Below are 25,603 nucleotides of genomic sequence, written 5' to 3' on the forward strand. Positions count from 1 at the left end.
GCCTGGGACAGGCACCTGAGGACAAAAAAAAAAATCGCGTGTTTTTTCCTTTTTTTTTCTTTCTGTTCCCTCTCTCATTGTTGCTGTTGTTGTTTTGGTTTGGAGAGTGCTTTTTGGAAGTCTTAAAGGGGCAGGACAGGTCACTTAGAACAGAGGCAGGGAATCTGGGGATCTCTGGGCACTGTAACCCCCTGGGCAGCAGGGAGCACAGAGGCCCCTTACGGAGATAAATAGCCTCCTGGCCGCTCCCCCTCCAACGGGGCTCCACCATTTTGGAGGAACAGCCCCAGCCAGGCCAAGCCCACAGCAACAGCGGAGATAAACCCCATAGCAACTGGGCAGGAAGCAGTAGCCCTGTCTGCGCACAGCTGCCCAGCACAAGCCACTAGAGGTCGCTATTCTCCCAGGAGAGGAAGGCCACAAACCAACAAGAAGGGAAGCTCTTCCAGCGGTCACTTGTACCAGCTCTGCAAACTATCTCTATCACCATGAAAAGGCAAAACTACAGGCAGACAAAGATCACAGAGACAACACCTGAGAGGGAGACAGACCTAACTAGTACTCCTGAAAAAGAATTCAAAATAAAAATCATGAACATGCTGACAGAGATGCAGAGAGAAAAATGCAAGAGAAGTGGGATGAGATGCAGAGAAAAATGCAAGAACAGTGGGATGAAGTCCGGAAGGAGATCACAGATGTCAGGAAGGAGATCACAGAAGTGAAACAATCCCTGGAAGGATTTATAAGCAGAATGGATAAGATGCAAGAGGCCATTGAAGGAATAGAAGCCAGAGAACAGGAACGTATAGAAGCTGACATAGAGAGAGATAAAAGGATCTCCAGGAACGAAACAACACTAAGAGAAATATGTGACCAAGCCAAAAGGAACAATATCCGTATTATAGGGGTACCAGAAGAAGAAGAAAGAGGAAAAGGGATAGAAAGTCTCTTTGAAGAAATAATTGCTGAAAACTTCCCCAAACTGGGGGAGGAAATAGTAGAACAGACCATGGAATTACACAGAACTCCCAACAGAAAGGATCTAAGGAGGACAACATCAAGACACATAGTAATTAAAATGGCAAGGATCAAGGACAAGGAAAGAGTTTTAAAGGCAGCTAGAGAGAAAAAGGTCACCTATAAAGGAAAACCCATCAGGCTGTCATCAGACTTCTCGACAGAAACCTTACAGGCCAGAAGAGAATGGCGTGATATATTTAATGCAATGAAACAGAAGGGCCTTGAACCAAGGATACTGTATCTAGCACGATTATCATTTAAATATGATGGAGGAGTTAAACAATTCCCAGACAAGCAAAAGCTGAGGGAATTTGCTTCCCACAAACCACCTCTACAGGGCATCTTACGGGGACTGCTCTAGATGGGAGCACCCCTAAAAAGAGCACAAAACAAAACACACAACATATGAAGAATGGAGGAGGAGGAATAAGAAGGGAGAGAAGAAAAGAATCTCCAGACAGTGTATATAACAGCTCAATAAGCGAGCTAAGTTAGGCAGTAAGATACTAAAGAAGCTAACCTTGAACCTTTGGTAACCACGAATCTAAAGCCTGCAATGGCAATAAGTACATATCTCTCAATAGTCACCCTAAATGTAAATGGACTTAATGCACCAATCAAAAGACATAGAATAATAGAATGGATAAAAAAGCAAGACCCATCTATATGCTGCTTACAAGAAACTCACCTTAAACCCAAAGATAAGCATAGAATAAAAGTCAAGGGATGGAAAAACATATTTCAGGCAAACAACAGTGAGAAGAAAGCAGGGGTTGCAGTACTAACATCAGACAAAATAGACTTCAAAACAAAGAAAGTAACAAGAGATAAAGAAGGATACTACATAATGATAAAGGGCTCAGTCCAACAAGAGGATATAACCATTCTAAATATATATGCACCCAATACAGGAGCACCAGCATATGTGAAGCAAATACTAACAGAACTAAAGAGGGAAATAGACTGCAATGCATTCATTGTAGGAGACTTCAACACACCACTCACCCCAAAGGATAGATCCACCGGGCAGAAAATAAGTAAAGACACACAGGCACTGAACAACACACTAGAACAGATGGACCTAATAGACATCTATAGAACTCTACATCCAAAAGCAACAGGATATACATTATTCTCAAGTACACATGGAACATTCTCCAGAATAGACCACATACTAGCTCACAAAAAGAGCCTCAGTAAACTCCAAAATATTGAAATTCTACCAACCAATTTTTCAGACCACAAAGGTATGAAAGTAGAAATAAATTCTACAAAGAAAACAAAAAGGCTCACAAACACATGGAGGCTTAACAACATGCTACTAAATAATCAATGGATCAATGAACAAATCAAAATAGAGATCAAGGAATATATAGAAACAAATGACAACAACAACACTAAGCCCCAACTTCTGTGGGATGCAGCGAAAGCAGTCTTAAGAGGAAAGTATTAGCAATCCAGGCACACTTGAAGAAGGAAGAACAATCCCAAATGAATTGTCTAACATCACAATTATTAAAACTGGAAAAAAGAAGAACAAATGAGGCCTAAAGTCAGCAGAAGGAGGGACATAATAAAGATCAGAGAAGAAATAAACAAAATTGAGAAGAATAAAACAATAGCAAAAATCAACGAAACCAAGAGCTGGTTCTTCGAGAAAATAAACAAAATAGATAAGCCTCTAGCCCATCTTATTAAGAGAAAAAGAGAGTCAACACAAATCAACATAATCAGAAATGAGAATGGAAAAATCATGACAGACTCCACAGAAATACAAAGAATTATTAAAGACTACTATGAAAACCTATATGCCAACAAGCTGGAAAACCTAGAAGAAATGGACAACTTTCTAGAAAAATACAACCTCCCAAGACTGACCAAGGAAGAAACACAAAAGTTAAACAAACCAATTACGAGCAAAGAAATTGAAACAGTAATCAAAAAACTACCCAAGAACAAAACCCCGGGGCCAGACGGATTTACCTCAGAATTTTATCAGACACACAGAGAAGACATAATACCCATTCTCCTTAAAGTGTTCCACAAAATAGAAGAAGAGGGAATACTCCCAAACTCATTCTATGAGGCCAACATCACCCTAATACCAAAACCAGGCAAAGACCCCACCAAAAAAGAAAATTACAGACCAATATCCCTGATGAATGTAGATGCAAAAATACTCAATAAAATATTAGCACACAGAATTCTACAGTATATCAAAAGGATCATACACCATGACCAAGTGGGGTTCATCCCAGGGATGCAAGGATGGTACAACATTCGAAAATCCATCAACATCATCCACCACATCAACAAAAAGAAAGACAAAAACCACATGATCATCTCCATAGATGCTGAAAAAGCATTTGACAAAATTCAACATCCACTCATGATAAAAACTCTCAGCAAAATGGGAATAGAGGGCAAGTACCTCAACATAATAAAGGCCATATATGATAAACCCACAGCCAGCATTATACTGAACAGCGAGAAGCTGAAAGCATTTCCACTGAGATCGGGAACCAGACAGGGATGCCCACTCTCCCCACTGTTATTTAACATAGTACTGGAGGTCCTAGCCACGGCATTCAGACAAAACAAAGAAATACAAGGAATCCAGATTGGTAAAGAAGAAGTTAAACTGTCACTATTTGCAGATGATATGATACTGTACATAAAAAACCCTAAAGACTCCACTCCAAAACTACTAGAACTGAAATCGGAATACAGCAAAGTTGCAGGATACAAAATTAAGACACAGAAATCTCTAGCTTTCCTATACACTAACAACGAATCAATAGAAAGAGAAATCAGGAAAACAATTCCATTCACCATTGCATCAAAAAGAATAAAATACCTAGGAATAAACCTAACCAAAGAAGTGAAAGACGTATACTCTGAAAACTACAAGTCACTCTTCAGAGAAATTAAAGGGGACACTAATAAATGGAAACTCATCCCATGCTCATGGCTAAGAAGAATTAATATCGTCAAAATAGCCATCCTGCCCAAAGCAATATACAGATTTGATGCAATCCCTCTCAAATTACCAGCAACAGTCTTCAATGAATTGGAACAAATAATTCAAAAATTCATATGGAAACACCAAAGACCCCGAATAGCCAAAGCAATCCTAAAAAAGAAGAATAAAGTAGGGGGGATCTCACTTCCCAACTTCAAGCTCTACTACAAAGCCATAGTAATCAAGACAATTTGGTACTGGCACAAGAACAGAGCCAGAGACCAGTGGAACAGATTAGAGACCCCAGAAATTAACCCAAACATATATGGTCAATTAATATTTGATAAAGGAGCCATGGACATACAATGGCAAAATGACAGTCTCTTCAACAGATGGTGCTGGCAAAACTGGACAGCTACATGTAGGAGAATGAAACTGGACCATTGTCTAACCCCATATACAAAGGTAAACTCAAAATGGATCAAAGACCTGAATGTAAGTCATGAAACCATTAAACTCTTGGAAAAAAACATAGGCAAAAACCTCTTAGACATAAACCTCTTCTTGAACATATCTCCCCAGGCAAGGAAAACAACGGCAAAAATGAGCAAGTGGGACTACCTTAAGCTGAAAAGCTTCTGTACAACGAAAGACACCATCAATAGAACAAAAAAGAACCCTACAGTATGGGAGAATATATTTGAAAATGACAGATCCGATAAAGGCTTGACGTCCAGAATATATAAAGAGCTCACAAACAAAAATCAAATAACCCAATTAAAAAATGGGCAGAGGAACTGAACAGACAGTTCTCTGAAAAAGAAATACAGATGGCCAAGAGACACATGAAAAGATGCTCCACTTCGCTAATTATCAGAGAAATGCAAATTAAAACTACAATGAGGTATCACCTCACACCAGTAAGGATAGCTGCCATCCAAAAGACAAACAACAACAAATGTTGGCAAGGCTGTGGAGAAAGGGGAACCCTCCTACACTGCTGGTGGGAATGTAAATTAGTTCAACCATTGTGGAAAGCAGTATGGAGGTTCATCAAAATGCTCAAAACAGACCTACCATTTGACCCAGGAATTCCACTCCTAGGAATTTACCCTAAGAACGCAGCAATCAAGTTTGAGAAAGACAGATGCACCCCTATGTTTATCGCAGCACTATTTACAATAGCCAAGAATTGGAAGCAACCTAAATGTCCATCGGTAGATGAATGGATAAAGAAGATGTGGTACATATACACAGTGGAATACTACTCAGCCATAAGAAGTGGAAAAATCCAACCATTTGAAGCAACATGGATGGAGCTGGAGAGTATTATGCTCAGTGAAATAAGCCAAGCGGAGAAAGAGAAATACCAAATGATTTCACTCATCTGAGGAGTATAGGAACAAAGGAAAAACTGAAGGAACAAAACAGCAGTGGAATTACAGAACCCAAAAATGGACTAACAGGTACCAAAGGGAAAGGAACTGGGGAGGATGGGTGGGCAGAGAGGGATAAGGGGGGGGAAGAAGAAGGGGGGTATTAAGATTAGCATGCATGGGGGGGAGGGAGAAAGGGGAGGGTGGGCTGCACAACACAGAGAGGACAAGTAGTGACTCTACAACATTTTGCTAAGCTGATGGACAGTAACCGTAATGTGGTTGTTAGGGGGGACCTGATATAGGGGAGAGCATAGTAAACATAGTATTCTTCATGTAAGTGTAGATTAAAAATTAAAAAAAAAAAAAGAAAGAAAGAAAGAAAAGGGGGATTACTCCTTGACAGGATAAAACTATTGGTAAATCAAAGATCAACGCATGCTTTAAATATCCTTAATGTTGATCACTTAAAGGGTGTCAGATGATCAAAAAAAGCAGTTACTGTGTGCTGACCTCCAATGGGTTCTGCACAGTGGTATAGAAGGCATGTCAAAGTGTGGGCAAAGGGTCTGTTTGTTTCTATGCAGAAGATCAAGGCCTAGCTTGGATACCCAGAAAATGAACTAAGATACGATAGGAGGAGGAGCTTCCGGCATCAGCACTCTCTGGAGGACTTGTGCCGGGGGATGATCATCAAAAAGCCTCCACAGGGATCCGGACGATGCTGCGGTTGTGGCTGCATCCAGCCCACAGTCTCCTGGACTTGCCATAGGAATGAGGAGGGAGAGGTCTAGGCTGGCATGTGCATACAGTGAGACAACGAATTTGACCGGACCTGTACCGTTGGAACTCAACCATGAGTTGGGAGGGGTGCAATTTGTAGCACTCCAAAATCTTATGACTATAGACTATCTATGGTTAAAAGAACATATGGGATATGAACAGATCCAGAAATGGGCTGCTTTAATTTGTCTGATGGTTCAAGTACAGTTGGACAATATCCATCATATCATAGATAAATTTTCACAAATGCCTAGGGTGCCAAATGGTTTTCTTGGCTTCACTGGAGATGGATGGTAATTATAGATTTGCTTTGTTTATGTCACCGTATTTCTATTATGTTAATATGTGTGTGCAAATTAGTAGTTTAAAACCTATACATACTTAAGGTACTATGCAAGAAGATATGTCAAAGAAATAATCAATCCTCCCATGTTTCCTTCATATACTACATCTATAGCTTTTCTTCTTCCTTCCTAATTACAACCCTTAAATAGAATTCGTGCCTCATATCGAATTTACCGAGTATCATAATTCCTCCAGGTGGTAAAGATACCTCGAGACAAGTACTGGGCATGGAAGCCACAGGGCGTAAATCTGCAAAGAAGTAAAAAGCTAACCTTTGCAAACAATATGGCTTCTCTCTCACTTACCAACTTTACATTTCCCTGTATGGCCCCGAAAGATGACTGGTTAGCCAGAGACGGGTAAGATTCCTCAAGGGAGGAACAACCTAAGACAGGCACAGTCGCAGGGGGGCCATCAGGTGAGAATTTGGGGATCAACAGAGGTGAGGCTCAGAACCTCACCCCCCCTGCTTTGAGAGAAATCTTCTGCATCCGTGGATGTCTTGCTGCCCTTGTCTAGCCTGGATTAATACTTAGTCCATAGGCACACACCTGATCATCTGATCATCTACGTTTGCCTCTTACAGCACTAAACTATGTTTTCTACCTTTATCTTGCATCTACCTACCACTTCAGCATTTTATTAAAAATAAAAATAATAATAATAATAGGAGAAATGTGGGATCAACATATAAATCAAGTACAAAAATCAAACAAATATTCATATTTGACCTGATTGTTTATATGTCATAATGCATGATCAAAACCGATAGTTTCTGTGATGACTGCCCTTGTACTGTTCACCATGTAAGAATTTATTCACTACATAAGAATTCGTTCGCCATGTAAGAACTTGTTCGTTATGCTTCAGAAGATTGGAGACTGACGAGAATTAGGCTTGAGATGGATTAATGATTGTACATTGAGCGTTGACCCCCCTATACTGAATTTTATTGTTGTTAACAACCATTTGATCAATAAATATGAGAGATGCCCTCTCAAAAAAAAAATTAAAAATAATAAAAATAAAAATAATAATAATAATAATAGGAGAAATGTGGGATCAACATATAAATCAAGTACAAAAATCAAATGAATATTCATATTTGACCTGATTGTTTATAGGTCATAATGCATGATCAAAACCGATAGTTTCTGTGATGACTGCCCTTGTACTGTTCACCATGTAAGAATTTATTCACTATGTAAGAATTTGTTCACCATGTAAGAACTTGTTCGTTATGCTTCAGAAGATTGGAGACTGACGAGAATTAGGCTTGAGATGGATTAATGATTGTACATTGAGCGTTGACCCCCCTATACTGAATTTTATTGTTGTTAACAACCATTTGATCAATAAATATGAGAGATGCCCTCTCAAAAAAAAAAATAAAAATAAAAATAAAAAATAAAAAATAAAAAATAAAAGTAATAATAATAATAATAATAATAAGGGAGAAATGTGGGATTCACATATAAATCAAGTATAAAAATCAAATGAATATTCATATTTGACCTGATTGTCTGTAGTTCATAAAGCGTGATCAAAACCGAAAGTTTCTGTGATGACTGCCCTTGTACTGTTCACCATGTAAGAACTTATTCACTATGTAAGAATTTGTTCACCATGTAAGAACTTGTTTGTTATGTTTCAGAAGATTGGAGACTGTTGAAAATTAGGTTTGGAGTGGATTAATGATTGTGCATTGAGTCCCCTATACAGAATTTTATTGTTGTTAACAACCATTTGATCAATAAATATGAGAGATGCCCTCTCAAAAAAAAAAAAAAAAGCAAGGCACCTGATTACAACAATTCTATCAGTGTTTAACTGGTGCTGGGTATGAATTGTGTAACACCTTAAGAATACTAAATACTTCCAACCATACTTTCATATTTTTATCATCATAACTATCTGCAAGGCCAGAATTATCTTCATTCTGACCAAAGAAGAAACCACAACTCAGAAAAATGAACTGGAGTCCTGGGGCTGCCTCTGCATCCGTGCCACCTCCGTTCTACTACTACTTTGTCACCATGGAGGGAAGGTCCTTGTAGTCACATCACAGCCTATAACAAAAAAAGAAAACAAAAAACCCACATACCATACACAGAATGGCCAGCTGCTGCTGACTGAAATTCATGACCTAAAAGATGATCCACTAAAAAATGAAAATGCATGAATCTGAAAACCAGAAGATTTTCAGGGCATTTTTTAGTGAAGATCACATGCTACAGTCAATGTGGAAATTCTGTGGAAAACACTAGGTGCTCTTTTGGCTAATATCTCTATTTACATAAAATGATCTCTGATGAAGTTGTTTAAAAAAAAAAACAAGTAAATTAAGGCAGAGCAGTGCATGTATTATAGTGCATTCTGTATACATGTTCCTGTGTAAACACGGACTACCTCTGAAAAGACATGAGAAACAGGTATTGGTGACGGCCTCTGGGGAGGAGTGGGGACAGGAAATAAATTAATTTTCCCTGTATATCCATTAGCACTGCTTTAATTTTTGCCCTGTACATACATCACACTTGGAAAATAGAATTCAGTTATGATAAAAAAAAGGATATTTTGAAGACAAGATAATTCTATGCTAACTCAGAGGAAGTGTTTTAAAACATAAACCCAGAAAAGGCAGGCAGGATGTCACTGGCACTTCTCCTGCTGTGTCTGACACATTCAGGAACTAGCTTTCTAATGCACAGGGATGTTTCTCTGGGCTTGTATAACTCCAGAACATTTGTTTTGACTTAGAAAGGCCATTTTATGTCTCATCATCCCAGGCTGTGCCAAAGTACTCTAGTCCCTGGCGCTTCAGGCACATCAGCCTTGGTTTGTCCCCTGAGACGGGCCACCTCTGCCCGTGACCGTGAAAATACACAATGTCAATGAATCAGCATTTGGTCCTGAAACTCCACTGATTGAGTGAAAGTTCAACAAAAAGGTATTCGGGGGGTAAAGGCAGAAGTGGGGGGCGAGGTGCTCTTCTGAAGGCCCTCAGCCACTGTTTTAAAATTATTTTCTGTGATGTTAGTAGCTGTTTCACAAGGAAAAGGAAATCTCAGTCAAATGCATTTGGAAAATGCCATTTTCTCCTCTTCTTTTTGAATGTGGATTGGGGCACAGGCACATTAGCGTCTTTGGGATTTACTGTACGTACACATGACCAGAGAAACCCTTTTCTCAGGCAGCCCTTTTAACACTTACATGGAACGGTGTGGGGGCCATGCTGCCAGAGCCATTCGGGAAATTTCTACAGCAACAGCCCCAGTACACCATGTGCTCAGTATCCACACCTTTGTGCCTGCCTCATCCTCTTTCATGCTGAGTTCAGCCACGTGATTTCCTTTGGCCAGTGGGACATTAGCAAAAGGAACAAGCAGAGGCGTGATAAGGGCCTGCCCACCGCGGACGTCCTTCTTGGACGCTGGGAAGAAGCCTGGGTGAAATTCCAAGCTGCGGGAAAGGGGCAGGCAGGCCAGCTGCGCAGGTGAGCCCAGCCTCCAGCCAGCTGGTGGGGGGTGGCTGCAAGAGTGAGCCCACGCAAGCGCAGCGCAACTGCTCAGCCAGACACAGCACTGTGGGAAACGGTAAACCCTTGTTGTTTTAATCCACTACATACTGGGGTGGTTTGCCACACAGCAGCAGGTAACTGACAGACAGTCAAATCTCACGGCAAACAGCAGGCCACGAGTCAGGACACTTGAACTCTATTCCGAACTCTGTGCCCTGCCTCAGTTTCCTCCTGTGTAGAAAGAGGAAGCTAGAAAAGATAATGTCTAATGGGCCGTCTAGCCCTGCCTGATATAGTGTTTAATGCAAAAGGAATGTGCTCCACATATATGTGCTATTATTTTGGCATCCATTTGACCCCAAACTGCAGGGCTTGAGATTAACATATATCTTGCAGGTGAAAAAAAGAGAGCTATGCTTGAGAGTTTGCAAAATCTGGTTCCCAGTCCCCTGGGCTGACTTAGCCCAGATGTTAGAATGGAAGTATATGAGCCTGGAGTGTGATTCTTTGCAAAACAAAAGGTGAGGCAATGAGCTCGGGGTCACAGACTCTTTGCCTCCTCACTTTTCCGGACTCAGTGGGTCGGTCAACCACAGCATGACCCTGAGCTTTCTGAGCCACAGGGTCTGTGTTTACAGAGCACAGGACAGAAGAGCAACAGAAACCACCCCAGTTCCCAGCCAAGCTTTCTCCCTGTCCAGGAGGAATAGGAGTGTGGGATCACACTCTGTTTATTTGTGGTTCTTTTAAGTGATGCCCAGAGACCCACATTTCATGCTTGTTTGAAAGTGTATATGCAACCAGGGAAGCCGTTAAACAGCAGTTTGCCCCCACTCCGGTTATTTACTTATTTAGTTATATGTCAGCATGCAGTTCATTGAGCCATAATTCTTTACAGTGCCCTAAGATGACCAGCGTTTGCAGGTATCAGAAGGAAATCGCCATCTCATAGTTATACATATTTCCCAGGACATCATATTTGGCTGCTTATATTTTAATTATCACAGGATTTTTACTTGTTTGTTCAAAAGCTTTCTTTGGTGGTGTGACTTACAAAATAGGAGGGAGTAAAGGAAAAATATTAATTTCGAGAGAGGAAAAAATACAATTCATCCCAAAATAAATCAAATCAAATTCCTTGAAAGTACTGAAAACTACTTTAAGATGTGCAGGTTCTAAAAAGTGGGAGAAAAGTAGTAATTCATAATCACTGATCTTTACTGCAAAGGTCTAAGCGAATGCTTAGAAAAGTTTAGCTTAATTATGAACGAAAAATCAAATAAGCTCAAACACAAAACACATTTTTGCTGTTTGCTTTGTGTATACAGGCAGCAGAAAAAAAACTGGAAAAATGAAATTCTAAATGAAGGGAAAACAGACCAGAAAGCAAGATGAAGATAATGCTGCCTTCATCACTTTTCTGAGAGAACTGACAACTGCAATCTACGACCAACATTTTCTGGTGTGCAAAATGCTCCAAAAGCCTGCAGGCAGGGTGAGCAGTCTAACTCCTGCTGCAACACCCACAAGCCATTCACTCAAAGATGAGGCCTTTTCCTTTGGCTTCTTGGAGCTTGGCTGGGCAATACAATGAAGGCAAACGCAGGACGAATCTGCCCCTTTTATAAAGCAGAAAATGGCTGACTTAAAGCCTGGCTTCTAGGTCATTTCTCCAGCTCTGTGTCCTGTAATGGGCACACACCAAAAAAAGGGTTTGTGGGGGTGGGGGCACAATAAGAGAAGCCAAGTGGAGGGCAATGCTCCCACTGTGAGTCTATAGGAAAGTGAGTTACCGTCAGGACAGAGCTGCTTCCGCCTTGCTCCCAGGAAAATGCCCACTGGGGGCAGCCATGAGGAACCTGGAAAGGTGTGTTCACTCCCTCAGCCACATTCTCATGCTCATTTTTATAACCATCACTAGCAATCAGTCTTAAGAGATAACAGTTTATTTGGAAACTCAGTCAGCAGGTTAACTGTGGTTTAAAGCAAATGGCTCCCTCTTCTCTCATTTTAGCTGGAGATTTACACCCCTTCCAACCAGCCCTGGTCTTATTTATGCAACTGCACTAGAAAGTGGCTTGAGGTTGCCTGTTACAATAACAAGCTCTATTCGTGCCTTGTGGGGCTGGGCCCAGGCAGTTAAAACAACTTAGATCAAACCAGGCACCTAGAAGTAGGATCAGGCAGCATGGATAGGCTTCTACTAAGACTATCCCTACTTTAGATAAGACAGTTCGAGCATTCAGATGGTGAGGAGTTCAGAGCTATGTGTGGTGCTGTGGGCCCGCCACATACTCTGGGTTCTGAATTGTTTCAGGCACAAAGTATCCTGAAATGTAGGCATAGCCTTAATACAAAGCAGCTACTGTTAATGACGAAAGAAACAGACAGAAATGCTTTTTTCTGCCCTTGCTGCTTATTCTTGATAGAAAAAGGCATTATAAGGTACATTTTGGTGTCAATTTTTATTCAAAGAAACCCCTCCCCTGATTCCAGATGCTATACATAATACACGCATGTACACACTCATATATATATATATATGACACATATTGACAAATTTTAATAACACAGGGAGTTAACCATCATTCCTTTTCCTTACCAACATTCTTACCTTTCATCAATCCACTTAGAATTTATAAGAATAATGAATGTTATGCGTACATTTACAATGGAGCTTAGATAAGGTGTCCTTGACTTTATTCTCAATTCAGATGTCAAAGGTTAAGGAAATTTCCATCTCAGAGAGGAATATGAAATATATTTCAATTTCATCTAGAATTGTAATACCATCCTTCTATAAAACTGTAACGAAAGCTAACTTTCTCCACAAGCTGTTAAATGGCGCCCCCTTCCTGTCAGTGATGGACTTGGTCAAGGGACAACAAAAAAAATCACATTGTCTTTTAGTTTCTCAAATTGTTAGGGCTATAAGAAACCTGCAGAGATAATCTCATGTAGATGCTTGATTAGACATATAAAATGGCTGGAGATCTTGGCAAAGGAGGGATTTTAATTATTTACTGAACCCAAAGAGTTTTCACCAGGCTTTGTGTTAATCACTGGAGATAAACAAAGGTCCTAACTCTCAGGGAATTAAAAAATCTAATAGACAATACATAAAAGTAAACTGAGTAACGACTACAGGTCAATAAGCACTCTATTGATATGTGTGCCAAGTGTTATTATAGAATGTGCTGGGGTAGTTTAATGGGGGATTCCTCAAGAAGGTGACAAATAACTTAGATAAGGAAGAATGGCTAAATATCTACCAGCCACTAAAGGTAAGAGAATTCTGGACAACTACAATGGAATTTCAAATTCTTCAAAGTTTGAAAGAACCTGTTAGAATGAGAATCTAGAACTTCAGGGTGGCAGTTTGATAAGATCTATGTGGACAAGAAGAAACTAGGGATACATTATAAAGGCCTGTATGCCAAACCAAGCATTTAGACGTCAGTCTGAAGGTGACAGGACCACAGGAAAGTCATTAGATGGTCCAGGGTGCTCTCAGTTACACATCAACTCTGTCCCCTCACTCCCTCCAGTGACCAGGACAATTAAAAATCTATCCAACAATCTTTATAGGGTGCCAATTCCCTGCTAAGTCTTGAGGTACTTCAGAGGCACATTCTTTGCTCTACTTAGCCACAATATGAAAGTGTTATAAATCCAAGCAAGAATAAGGCAGAGGGTAGGTCTCTTTCTACTGTTATACTGAGTCCTTACGAAAAATAGTGAAAAGAGTCTATGTCATGTTGCTTTATGCGTAAAAAAAGAGAAATGAGAAAATACATATAAATCTGATTATTTTTGTGTAAAAGACACTTGGGAAGGATTAACATAAACAATAAAGCTACTTATCTACAATGGGAAGAGCAGGGATGAAGTGCTGACACTCCTCTGAAAAAATATACAATGATGTAGAGCCTGAGCTTTTGGAAGCATGGTATTGTTCTACATATTCAAAAATAAAATTAACAAAGATGGTGAGGAAATCTTCAAACTACATGCAGAGGGAACAAATAAATCCACTGTATTTAAAATGAATAAAGTAATCACACTGAAGAAAAAATAGAATTAATGCCAGTGGCTTGTAGAACACAGAGCTACGAATACGTAACATTGGTGTGGAAAAACTGCAACTGCAAACAGACCTTGAGCTCTTGTAGTTTCTTTTTCATGGTACTTTGGGTCTAGCAACTTAACAATGTATTGTGGAATTGAGTCAGTGTGTTAATGTAATTAGGAGCCAAGGTTCTCATTGTGGAAGAATAAAGGTTGAGATATAGAAAGGAGGAAGGCAAAGAAGAATTACGTAGAGTTGGATTGGAATTTGTCAGTATTAGCATGAATGAGTGATCTCTAAATTTCACCGTAGCTCTAAAGAAAGTGCTTCATCGCACTGACACCTCAGTAGCAAGGAGCACACTTAGCACCCAGATTTTTGATTCTCAATATTATTCCCTGCCAGAAGAAAATGGGGTCCTTGGAGAAATAGCTGATTCCAGGATCAGAACAATGAAAGTAAAAGATTAGCCCAGAATACCTTACTGTGTCAAGAAGTAAAGAATTACTCAAAAGAATTCTGGGAGAATGTCAAAAGAGACAGGTGCCAGCTTGAAGAGCTTCCACTGGCATCAAAATAAGTAAGGGGAGCAATAGATTGTAACTCCCTGATTGCAATATGAACTCATGAATATATACTGAAATTGATACACAGGTGACAGAAGATGGAAGATAAATATACAAAGATACAATGATACATAGATAGATGAATGGGGAAGAAAATGAGTTCTTTCCTTATAATAGAATGCCAACTGATGAATGTGAATCAAGTGCTTTAATCATCATGAAATACTGGTTTGGGCAAGAATCATTAATAGATGCTACATCTAGGACAGAGAGCTTATTCATTAATTGCAACGGGGACAGCACAACTGCAAGGAGAGAAACTGAACAGCCTCTTCACTTGTGATCACTGTAAGCATCAACCATAGAGCAGATAAGCATGGCTGGCTTCTGGAGATGATATTCTGAGAAGGACAGAACGTCCCTTTTGAAGTATTCCCACCAGGGATGCCTAACCTGAATATAATCATGAGGGAATATCAGACAAACCCTGATTGAGGAACATTTCATAGAATAATTATTGTGAATTCTTCAAAAGACAGCAAGGCTGAGAACTGTTACAGATTAAAGGAAACTAAAGAGACATGACAACTAAATGTAATATGTGCCCCTGTACTTGATCCTGTAAATGGAGGGGAAAATGCTAGTAAGGGCATGATTGGGACAATTGAGAAAATTGAAATATGAAGTGTAGATTCAATAAAATTTTATATCAATGGTGCTTTCCTAAACTATAATAACTGCAGTGGTTACATAAGAGAATATTATTTTTCTTAGAAAATACATGCAAAAGGGGTAAAAGAGTGTGATATATGAAACCTATTTTCAGATTGTTCAGAAAAATGGCAAAATATGCATACATGTACACACAGATACGCGAATACATATATAAACAGAGAAAGACATTGTGATACAACAAATATGGCCAAATGTTAAAAACCGGTGAATCTTGGTAAATGGCATACAGAAGCTTTCAATACTATGTTAGCAAGTTTTCTATTAGGATGAAGTTATTTCAAAATGAAAAGTTAAAAATTAATGGGGCCAAATTGTGCACAAATACCCCACAATTATTTTAATTAACCATGTAACAATCAGCTAGACAGGTCCAACAGGAACCTGAGCAACGAATGTGTGCATACATTTAGAGCCACTTTGAGGAAAGCACATAAAAAAACCTGTGTTCCTCATAAAACTTACTTCAACTCAACTCCGTAAGGATTCCCCAGGTGGCCTTGATAACTAGGCCACATTCCCTGCAGGGCCTTATCGACATCAAGAGTACTGCAGACATCTTGGAGGACAGAGCTCCAATAAAGCCTCCCAGGAATGCCTAAGGCCAGGCAATTCCTAGACAGCTTCCTTCTAGATGCACCGTGGCCATAAGAATGAATTCTCCTCCTCTGTGGTCATCAGACAGTACCTTAATGAATGCATTCTGAGCCCATGGAGAGCAAGGACAAAGAAGAGAACGGCGTTATAGCTTTACGGCCTCTATTCATAGGAGAAATTACCTTAACAATCTCTTGAAAGATTTTACAAAGTCCACATGATAAGCCAAGATACAGTTCTGGGCTTTAAGATCAAGTACATTAGAAGCATTATGACTTAGAGTGTTGCTAATATTAGGTATCTTGAATGATAATTTTATTAATTGCTAAACAGTTTGCTTTCACATAAATGCTTTGCAATCTGTGGGGCACCTTTTGGGCACACTCTCTCCACAGCAGTAATACTGTCAACAGTAACAAAAACTGTTACTTACGAAGCGCTTAGTCTGCAGTGAGCATGCAATTATTAAGCACTTTACTTACATCTAACTTAATCAGGTACATCGCTCCATGAAGTAGTTATTATTCCCATTTTACATGAAGTTCAGGCTAGTTAAGTAACTTTCTGATTATCACAGAGAGTAACAGCTAGGATATGAACACAAAACTGACCTTAAAATCCTAGCTTTTAATCACAATTAACCCTGTAAAGTCCCATTATCACTACCATTATTCAAATACAGGAACTGAGGCCCTGAAAAGTTAAAGGATTTAACTAAGCTTGGAACAGCCTGGTTCCGGTCATGTGACTAAACATCGTGCATCCTTCCTACTCTGGATGCTGCTACAAGGATCATGCAAAACAATGAGTCAGAAATGTTTTATAATTTGTGAAATGTGTGAATATATGAGGTTTGGACCTCATTTTTGCCTTTAAAAAACTTATATCATGCATTATGACAGCAAGCAGCAGCTGGAATTAAAAAGAGAAACTGAGACACTTTGGAAATCAGTTTGGCAATTTCTTATAAAGTTAAACGCACACTTACCATTTGGCCTAGCAATCCACTCTTAGGTATTTACCCAAAAGAAATGAAATATATATGTTCACATAAAAATCTAGATGGGAAAACTTATTGCAGCTTCATTCATAACTGCCAAAAACTGGAAACAACCCAGATATCCTTCAATTGGTGAATGGATAAACAAACTAGGGCATGCACGGAATGGAATAGTACTCAGCAATAAAATGAATTACTGATGGATGAATCGCAAATGCATCTTGGGAAGCCATATCGAACAAAGCTACATGCTATATGTTTCCATTTATACAATTATGATAATTATATTCTAGAAAAGGCAAAACAATAAGGACAAAACAGAGTGCCAGTAGCCAGAAGTTGGCTGTGGAGAGAGTATACTGACTGCAGAGGAGCATGAGGATACTTTTCCAGGCAACATTCACTGTCTTCATTGTGCTGGTGTGCATTTATTAAAAATTATAAAACTCTACTCAGAAAAAGGGTTGATTTTATTGGATATAATGTGTACTCCCATAAATCTGACTTAAAATTTAAACACAGAAACTGAAACTGAGATTCTCAAAGCACGGGCTAAATGGCTTGATGGATGCAGCACTTGGCACCCCCAGTGCTCACTGGCAGCACCTTTCAAGACGGTATCAGTGTCCTACAGATGGTGCACCATCTTTCCAGGAAAATCATCGATACCCAAATCTTACCCAGATGCATCTCTACATAGGATTTTTGCTACGACCTGCCTTACACTCACTTCTTGATTTATTTTGCTTGCATACCTTAGCACTATGAAAAAATGTGGTGCATACTCAGTAGCTCACCTGGAGAGGGCCTGAGGGTAGCTCCTTCCTCTGCAAACTACTCTGTGCCTCCCTCTTTCAGGAGCTCTTCTTCTTGCCAGTTCCTCTTCATGTTTCAAGGCCCCGCTTAGCTCTGGCCCTCTGACCACCTCAGCGCATGTAAGTCTATAAATTGCTGCAGCTCTGTTTGTCTTTATTTGCTTCTCTCTGTGTGCTGCTGTACAGCCTCTTGTTTGGGATCTCAAATATACGTAAGGTATGATAGACCTTACTAGACATTAAATTGTCTTTTTGTTCATGTACAGAAGATAGACTTTACTTCCAAGACGCCTTCACAATTAAGTGGAGCCAAGTGACAGGTGGCCAAGAGGCTACAAAAATGGATGTGTGTTGCTTACAGACAGAGCTCAGGAGAGAAATCCTGAAATATCAATGGATTTGTTTCCCTGCTTCCCAATATGAAAGTCTCATATTGAAATGATAAAGATTGGAATATTCTGAATCACAGAGGTACCATATAGGAAACAGCTTCTGTGGAATCATCTGGACCTTTAGTGAACCTTGGGTGGGGACAAAACAAAGTTGCCTGTGATAAGCTACTGAGGCTTGGCAGTCGTTTGTAACCACCTGATAACCGAGGCTATCCTGACTAATGCAAGTGGGTAACGGAGGAACACATCTGGTAGGTTAGAATCTGACCCCATGGGAAGCAACCCGAGAAAGGGATAAGTAAATGCCTCTGCAACTCCAGGGTTTAACATGCTGCCTGAAATACACCCAGCAGGTTTTCAATAACTGCCTATTGAACTGACATCTGCTTTGGTCACATGGCTAGTCAGTGTAAAGCAAGAACCAACATTTAATACACTAGTTATTCTGGAAGACTACTCTCAGTGGTAACACATAACAATAATTTGAGATCATTCTCACTTTCGCATTTAGTCTCCATCTCCTGAAATAATGGGACCGTACCTGGAAGGAACATTGTTTGAAAATCAGATCTTCTTTTGAATTCTATGTCCCTTCGAGCAGATTAGATCTTCACAAACCCATTTAGTGCCTCTTTGCTCAAAAGTGATGCTCGAAGTCCTCCTGATTACACGTAACTTGACTGAAAGCCAAATCATGTTCGATGTAACCTAAACACACATGCACACAGAAACACAGACCCCTACAGGCAGTATTTGGTGCATAAAATAAGCACTTTATTATGTTTTATTTTAGGAAGGCCTTGAACTTAAGCACCTAAGTAAATAAAAACAAAAGTGAACTCAACTGGAAAGAACACTAGATTTGAAATTGGCAAAGAGGAGGGGGTGAGAGCCCAACTGCAGACCCTACATTTCTGTTCCTAAGCATTCCAATTCCTCCCTCTGAAAAACAGACATCGTATCATCTTATCTACCTACTTTACAAAATTGTTGTGATACAAATGAAATTTTACTATAATCGGTATCATTTAAAATTAATATATGCCAGTAGCAAAACAATCCAGGTTTAGTTATCTCTCTCCTAAATAAAAGCAAGTATTTCAGTTAGGCCAACAAATAGTTTTTCTTCACAATAGCATTGTGTATTCTCTCAGGAGCTCTATATTTGCTAACTGATCTCAGACAAAAAAAATGTACTGCATCTCTTCATCAATGCACTTACTTCGAAGCTAAATACTCCGGCGTCTGAGCTCTGTTCAATTTGTTGCTCCAATCCTAGGTTTTGGCATTTTCTCTTCTCATCCAGGTGTTGTCTACACCCTTGACCCTGCCCCTTCTCTCCCGTCCATGTGGGTTTTCATCAGCCAGTGTGGGACATCACGTGGGATTGCCCTTGGTGCAGACAGAACACGGGGGCTACACAGAGCCTGTGGGGGTGAGGAGAGACATGAAGGAAATGTAGGCGTGGTGGGTGAGTTCGTGCTGATAGCACCGTAGGTGGGAAAACTGGTCTGGGAAAATTGTTCTGCTCAGCCTGGATAATGTCCACAGTATGTCCACACTCCTAACATTACTGCACTTCTTCCTCTGCCACTAGGTGGGAAACGATTTTATAAGGCTCACCCTTCATTCAGCAAATAGCTTTTCTAAAGCCTTTAAATTGCAGTTTCTGACTCCGGGTTGCTGCCAGCACTGCGTACCTCAGTAGCTATTTTCCACCGTTCTGGAGCTCCCAATTAAGTTGTAGTCAAGGACCTCATGGCATCAATTAGGCCCAGAAAAACCAGTTTCAACTCATGGCTCTGAAACACAAGCAGTAAAGCCATGAGGCCGGCTTTGGCAACAGCTCTCTCGCAGCCGGGCAGGAGGACAGCCCAGCCACTCAGTCAGCCGTGCACTTTCCGTCCCGCAGAAGCAGCGCCGCAGGTAGGCACAGGGCTGCCTGTTTGCTGTGGCTCTGCCCCCGACCTGTAGCAGCGTCCTTGCTGAGTTTTTGCAAGTGCAAAAGAGTAGGGGGAGATGCTTGATGCTGGCCTTCTCCCTGGGAGGCTAACTCTTCTCTTGATGGATTCACTGCTCCTAAGCTCTGAGGGGCATGCAGCTTAGGTCCTGGCCACTCACCTGGCTTTGTGTTACTGTTCGGCAACTTCCCAGGATGCTCTCAGGTAAAAGAGATGTGAGAGCCCCTCCTTGTAGTAGCCCATTCTCTACATTTTAAGGGGCACAGTGACCTTTTCTGTTCCCTTCTCTGCGTGCACAGAGGTAAACCCAGTACGCCTCAGTCTGACGCAGCAGCCCCTCAGTCAACCACCTGACACCGCAGTCGGCGGTGGGGGCAGGGCAGCGGCCTCACAGCCACAGCAGCCTCCCTCCTCCCACACTTTGGGGCCTGTGCTCTGAGCTGCACACACATCCACAGCTCCACTTTCCTTTCTTGGCCCTGGGCCCCTGCTTTCCGGCACTCTGTTTCAAAAACATCACAAGCCACGCAGGTGGTTTTTGTTGCACCACAGCTCGTATTCTTGACAGATCCTCCATCTGCATGTTAATACTCCTTGATGCCTCCAGCCTGAAACTTTCCCAGACACACTGGCCTGAGAGTCTCAGAAGCCATGCATGAGGGGGCTGACTGCACAGAAATTCCTCACTGAGCCTGAGGGTTGGGGGGTCATGGTATTTTAAACAAGAGAAACTTCATGGTCACTTAGCTCTGAACTTTAAGGCATTGGACTACATTAGAAACCTACCCTCTCTATAGAGCAATGAGTCCTTTCGCCAGGGCCCTGGGGCCACTCCAAATTACTATAATCGTGAGTTATCACCATTGCCACAATTGCAATCACACAATATTTATTGAATGAATAAACAAATAACAATAATAATAATAACAAACATTTACTTGGGTCCTTCCTGTTTGCAAGGCACTGGTCTACATTAGACAATTGGATTTTAATGTTCATGACCACTACACAAGGTAGGTACTAATTTACAAACTTTACAGATAAGAAAACTAATGAAATAAATAATCTGCCCAAGGCCACCAGGCTGGATTAATGGCAGAATAGGGCACAGAGGGCACTCAACCTAGATCACAGGCTCCCAAACCCAAGTTAGCTAACTCTATTCAGTCATGCTGGGAAGTGGGAACGGGGCATATGACAAACAGACTCGTGGCCTTGAAAATAACTTGCCCAGGATCTGATTTCTGTCTGGGGTCTGTCTTTTAAGAGGCCACTGGAACACTTCACTGGCCAGAAGAAACACTTTTTTCATTTTACTAGCATGCAGTGAAAAAGAATGGAGTGGTTTGGACTGAGTGCAAAGGAATTTTCCCAGATTCAACAAGACATAAAGATTGGGGAGGGGGGGTGAAGATTCCTCTCCCAGGAAGGCTGGGAACATCATCCCTGAGGATACGAAATAGGTGAGTAGAGTGACTATGAATAAATCAGAGCTTTCAGAGATGGCAGCCAATAAAAAGAAATCCAGTAGAAGTAGTCTTTGCATGTTCATTTCCTCCCTTCCTTCTGAAATAACACGAATTGTGAGTAACACCATAGATACTACCTATAATTACTCCAAAATGTTGTTTCTTTAAATCTAGAATTCTGGTTTTGAGGCTCACCCTCAGAAATTTGGCAGTTGCAGAAGTTGTAAAAGGATAAAGGAAGGAGGAGAAGTTCAGGATATATGGCGGGTCAGCACAAGGTTGAAGCCATCCACTGGGACCTGAAATGAAGCTGGAGAAGAGTTAGAAGCCCCATTACTGTCTGCTGGAGAAAAGTGACACAGGACCTGAGCCAGAGGGCTTCTCAGAGCTGGGAAGCTGGAGGGCTGCCTAGGTCCCAAGTGTATGAGTAACCCATGACTTATGGGGAGCCTGACAGGTCTGACCTTGGAATGATGAAGAATCACACTCAAGCTGACCACAGCCACTTCACTGGGCTTCAATCACATGTTCTGAGGAGGGCCTCCATCATTCTCCCATTATGATTTGGGTATGAACAATATCTGTGGGTCTCAACCACAGGGACAGATCTGGGAACATTCTCAAAACACACATCTTAAATCTCTTCCACTTGATTATCTGGTTTTGATTCTATCCACTGTCCATGTTGATAGCTGAGAATAAGAAATCAGAGGGAGATTTGATTCTGGGAAGTGTTACTTTCTGAAATACATAGTCATGAAACTGAGTTTGATTTCTCTGGAATTCTTGGAGGTGCACAAATATTGAAATAAGTATACATCCATTATTAGCTAAATTCAAGATTTCTGTTGATTTACTTTCACATTTTAACAGATTAGTCATAATATTAGTAATAATGTTGTTACTTGATTATCTTGTTGGGTATTTAATAAGAAGCTGCTATGGGCAAAGAATTATGAATTATACAGGAAGGCTGAGGCAAAACAAACTTGAAATACTGGCTTTATTTTACTGGGAGTTTCAATCTAGTTAAGAATAGACTGAAATGTATTTCACTATGTTGCAGTGTCCCTAGGAAGGTCTTGGGCCAGAAGCATAAAGTCATATTACGTGAAGGTGGAATGGGTAGAAAGTACCTGTTCTCGACATACAGTTGACCTCCCTTACCTGCCCACTTCAGTTTGCACAAGGCACCTGAAGAAAGAGAAGGAAGACAAACATGTTCAACTTCCAGGATGTAAAGAGTTATTTTACCCTCAATAGCTTGAGATGCCATTATAAAAGCTGCATTATGTTGAGTGGGTAGGATAAAATGGGGAGGGCCTGCACCCAGACAGGGAGTCTATTAGGAGACCTCTGTGTAAATCTAGAATCCCTATGGACTATACAATTTGTAGAAGGCTGAATGAGAAATACTTCAAAAAAATAGAAGATCAAGGAAAATTTCTAATCTCTACATTGGCATCAGTAGAGGGAGAAAAAAAATCTCCTCTGACATGATGTAACCACAACAGACCTTTCACAGGTTTGCCATCCAAGTTTACACCACCTGTGAGGTCTGAAAAATCTCAAATGGACAATTTAATTTGAAGTGGTCCTCAGTCAGTGGTGCCCCCAGGAAACTGGCAGAAGCGAACACAAATAATTTCTGGAGGAATACTAATTCAACCCAGGCCTCTAAGAATTCCCACAGACAAACTGCCAAAGAAAATGACCAACTCATTGAAGAAAAGAAAAACACAAAGAGACAAGACACCTTGAATTAAATTCAGGAGAATCAGATTCCTAAACATATCAGGTATTATAATTCATAAGGAATATACTACAAATATATTAACTTTGAAGAAATAAGAGCATGAAAATATGAACAAAGAATAATGGTGATTTTTAAATGTATGAATATGTTTAAAGATACACATAAGATATGGGAAATGAGAAACTTTTAAAAATTAAAAATTAAATGGATAGGTTAAATAGTGACCTAGATATAGCTGAAAAGATAATATCAAAAATATGACTCAGAAAGAGAGAGAAAATATAAAAGAGAAACTAAGAGCCAAAGCATAGCGTGAGGAGAGACAACAAATGTTTAAATACAAATATAGAAAGAGAAAACAATGAGAATAAGCCAATATTTACTGGCATTACATTTAAGAATTTTCCAGACCCACTGAGAGACACCAATTCTCAGATCCAAGAAGCCTAGTGTATTCCAAATAGAATAAATAAAAAAATAACTTCACACAAAGACATATCATAATGAAACTATGAACACCAAAGAAAATTAGTCCTTAAACTAAGTAGAAAGAAAAGCAACATCACCTAAACATCAACTAGATAGAATAGGCATTTCACAGTAGTGGGTATGGAGATCAGAAGGCAGGATAAGACAAGTTAAGCATTTTAAGGTATTGCTCCTCAAACCATGGGACAGGTACCCGGAACACTGGTATGACCCAGGAATTTTGTTAGAAATGCAGAATCTCAGGCCTCCTGAGTCATAATCTGCATTTTAACAAGATCCTCAGGTGCTATGAACCTACATTAAAATTTGAGAGCTACTTCAAAGTACTTGGAATTTGTTAATTATTCATTATAAAAAAATAACTAAAATAACCACGACAGCATAGACATGGGGCATAATTTACAAACTGTAGAAAGAAAAATGATGGAATGTGGGGGAAAAAACTTGAATCAATCTGTCAGGCAGTGCAGTTGACTATTCTAAACCAAAAATCCTCATGTATCATAGGCTTAACAAACAAAGGTTGATTCTCATTCACGCTGCACATCCTTGGTGAGTTGAAAGGGGAATCCAGGGAACCAGACTGAAGTAATTCCTTATATATTTGGGTTTAAATAAAAAATCTGACCATTTGTATTTTGACTACTTGTTTTAGCATGGACCTGTTGACAACATATTCTTTTTAATTTTCTTATTTCACATTTTGCCTTCATTTTTGGAATATATTTATATGTATACAGAATTCAAGGTTTTTGGTTGTTTTCTTTAGGCACTTGGAAGATGTCAATCCACTGTCTTCGAATTTTCATCATTGTTTCTGATGAGAATTTAGTGTTAACCTTATTGCTCATTTTAAGGTAAAAATGTCTTTCTGATTTATTTTTTCTGGCTGTTTTTAAGATTTCCTTTTTGTCTTTTTTAAAACATTTTTCAACTTTTTTATTGAAGTACATATAGTCTATACACAATATTAAATTGCTGTGGTTCAGCCGTCACATGCCTTATTGAATCCTCACCACTACTAGAGGAGCAGTTCCTTTTTTGTCTTTTGTTCTCAGTAGTTACACTATGCTTCACACTTAGGTATTTTTTAAAATGTACATATCCAATTTAGAGTTTGCATTTTTCTCAAATTTTGTGTTTTGATGGTTTCATCAGTTTGGGGGTAAACCTTGACCAGCATCTCTTCAAGTTTTGTTTCCACCATAATCTTTTTCCCTCTTCTTCTAGAATTTCAACTGTACAAATATCAAATCTTTTCATGATGTCTCAATAACTTCAATGTATTTTTATCTATCTTACATCTTTTTTCTCTGTGGAAATGAGTTTAGATACTTGATGTTAAGCTTCCATTTCCTTATCCTCCTTTTTGCTGTGATTAACCTGCTATAAACCTGTATTTTCAGATCATAAGCTTTATTTTATGTAGTTTTTAGTTCTAGAATTTCCATTAGATTATTTTTTGTATCTGAGTTCCCTAGCAAATCCTTACTTTTGACATGTTCTTTTCTTTTAACATAGTAAATACAGTAATTTTAAAGAAAATGTCAAATAACTAACAGGTCACCTGTTGGTTTGATTCTACTGTTTGTGTTTCTTCTTTGTTTTGTTCATTTGGTCCTACTTTCTAACTTGCTTTGTTATTTTTACTTAATGTCAGACACTGGGAATGAAAAAATGTAGAAACAATCTGAGATTTGGCCTCTCCATCTTCCCCCAATAAAGAGGGAGATTTACTCTCTAGTAGGCAA

Source organism: Manis javanica, chromosome 1 (assembly GCF_040802235.1).
Source record: "Manis javanica isolate MJ-LG chromosome 1, MJ_LKY, whole genome shotgun sequence".
NCBI lineage: Eukaryota > Metazoa > Chordata > Mammalia > Pholidota > Manidae > Manis > Manis javanica.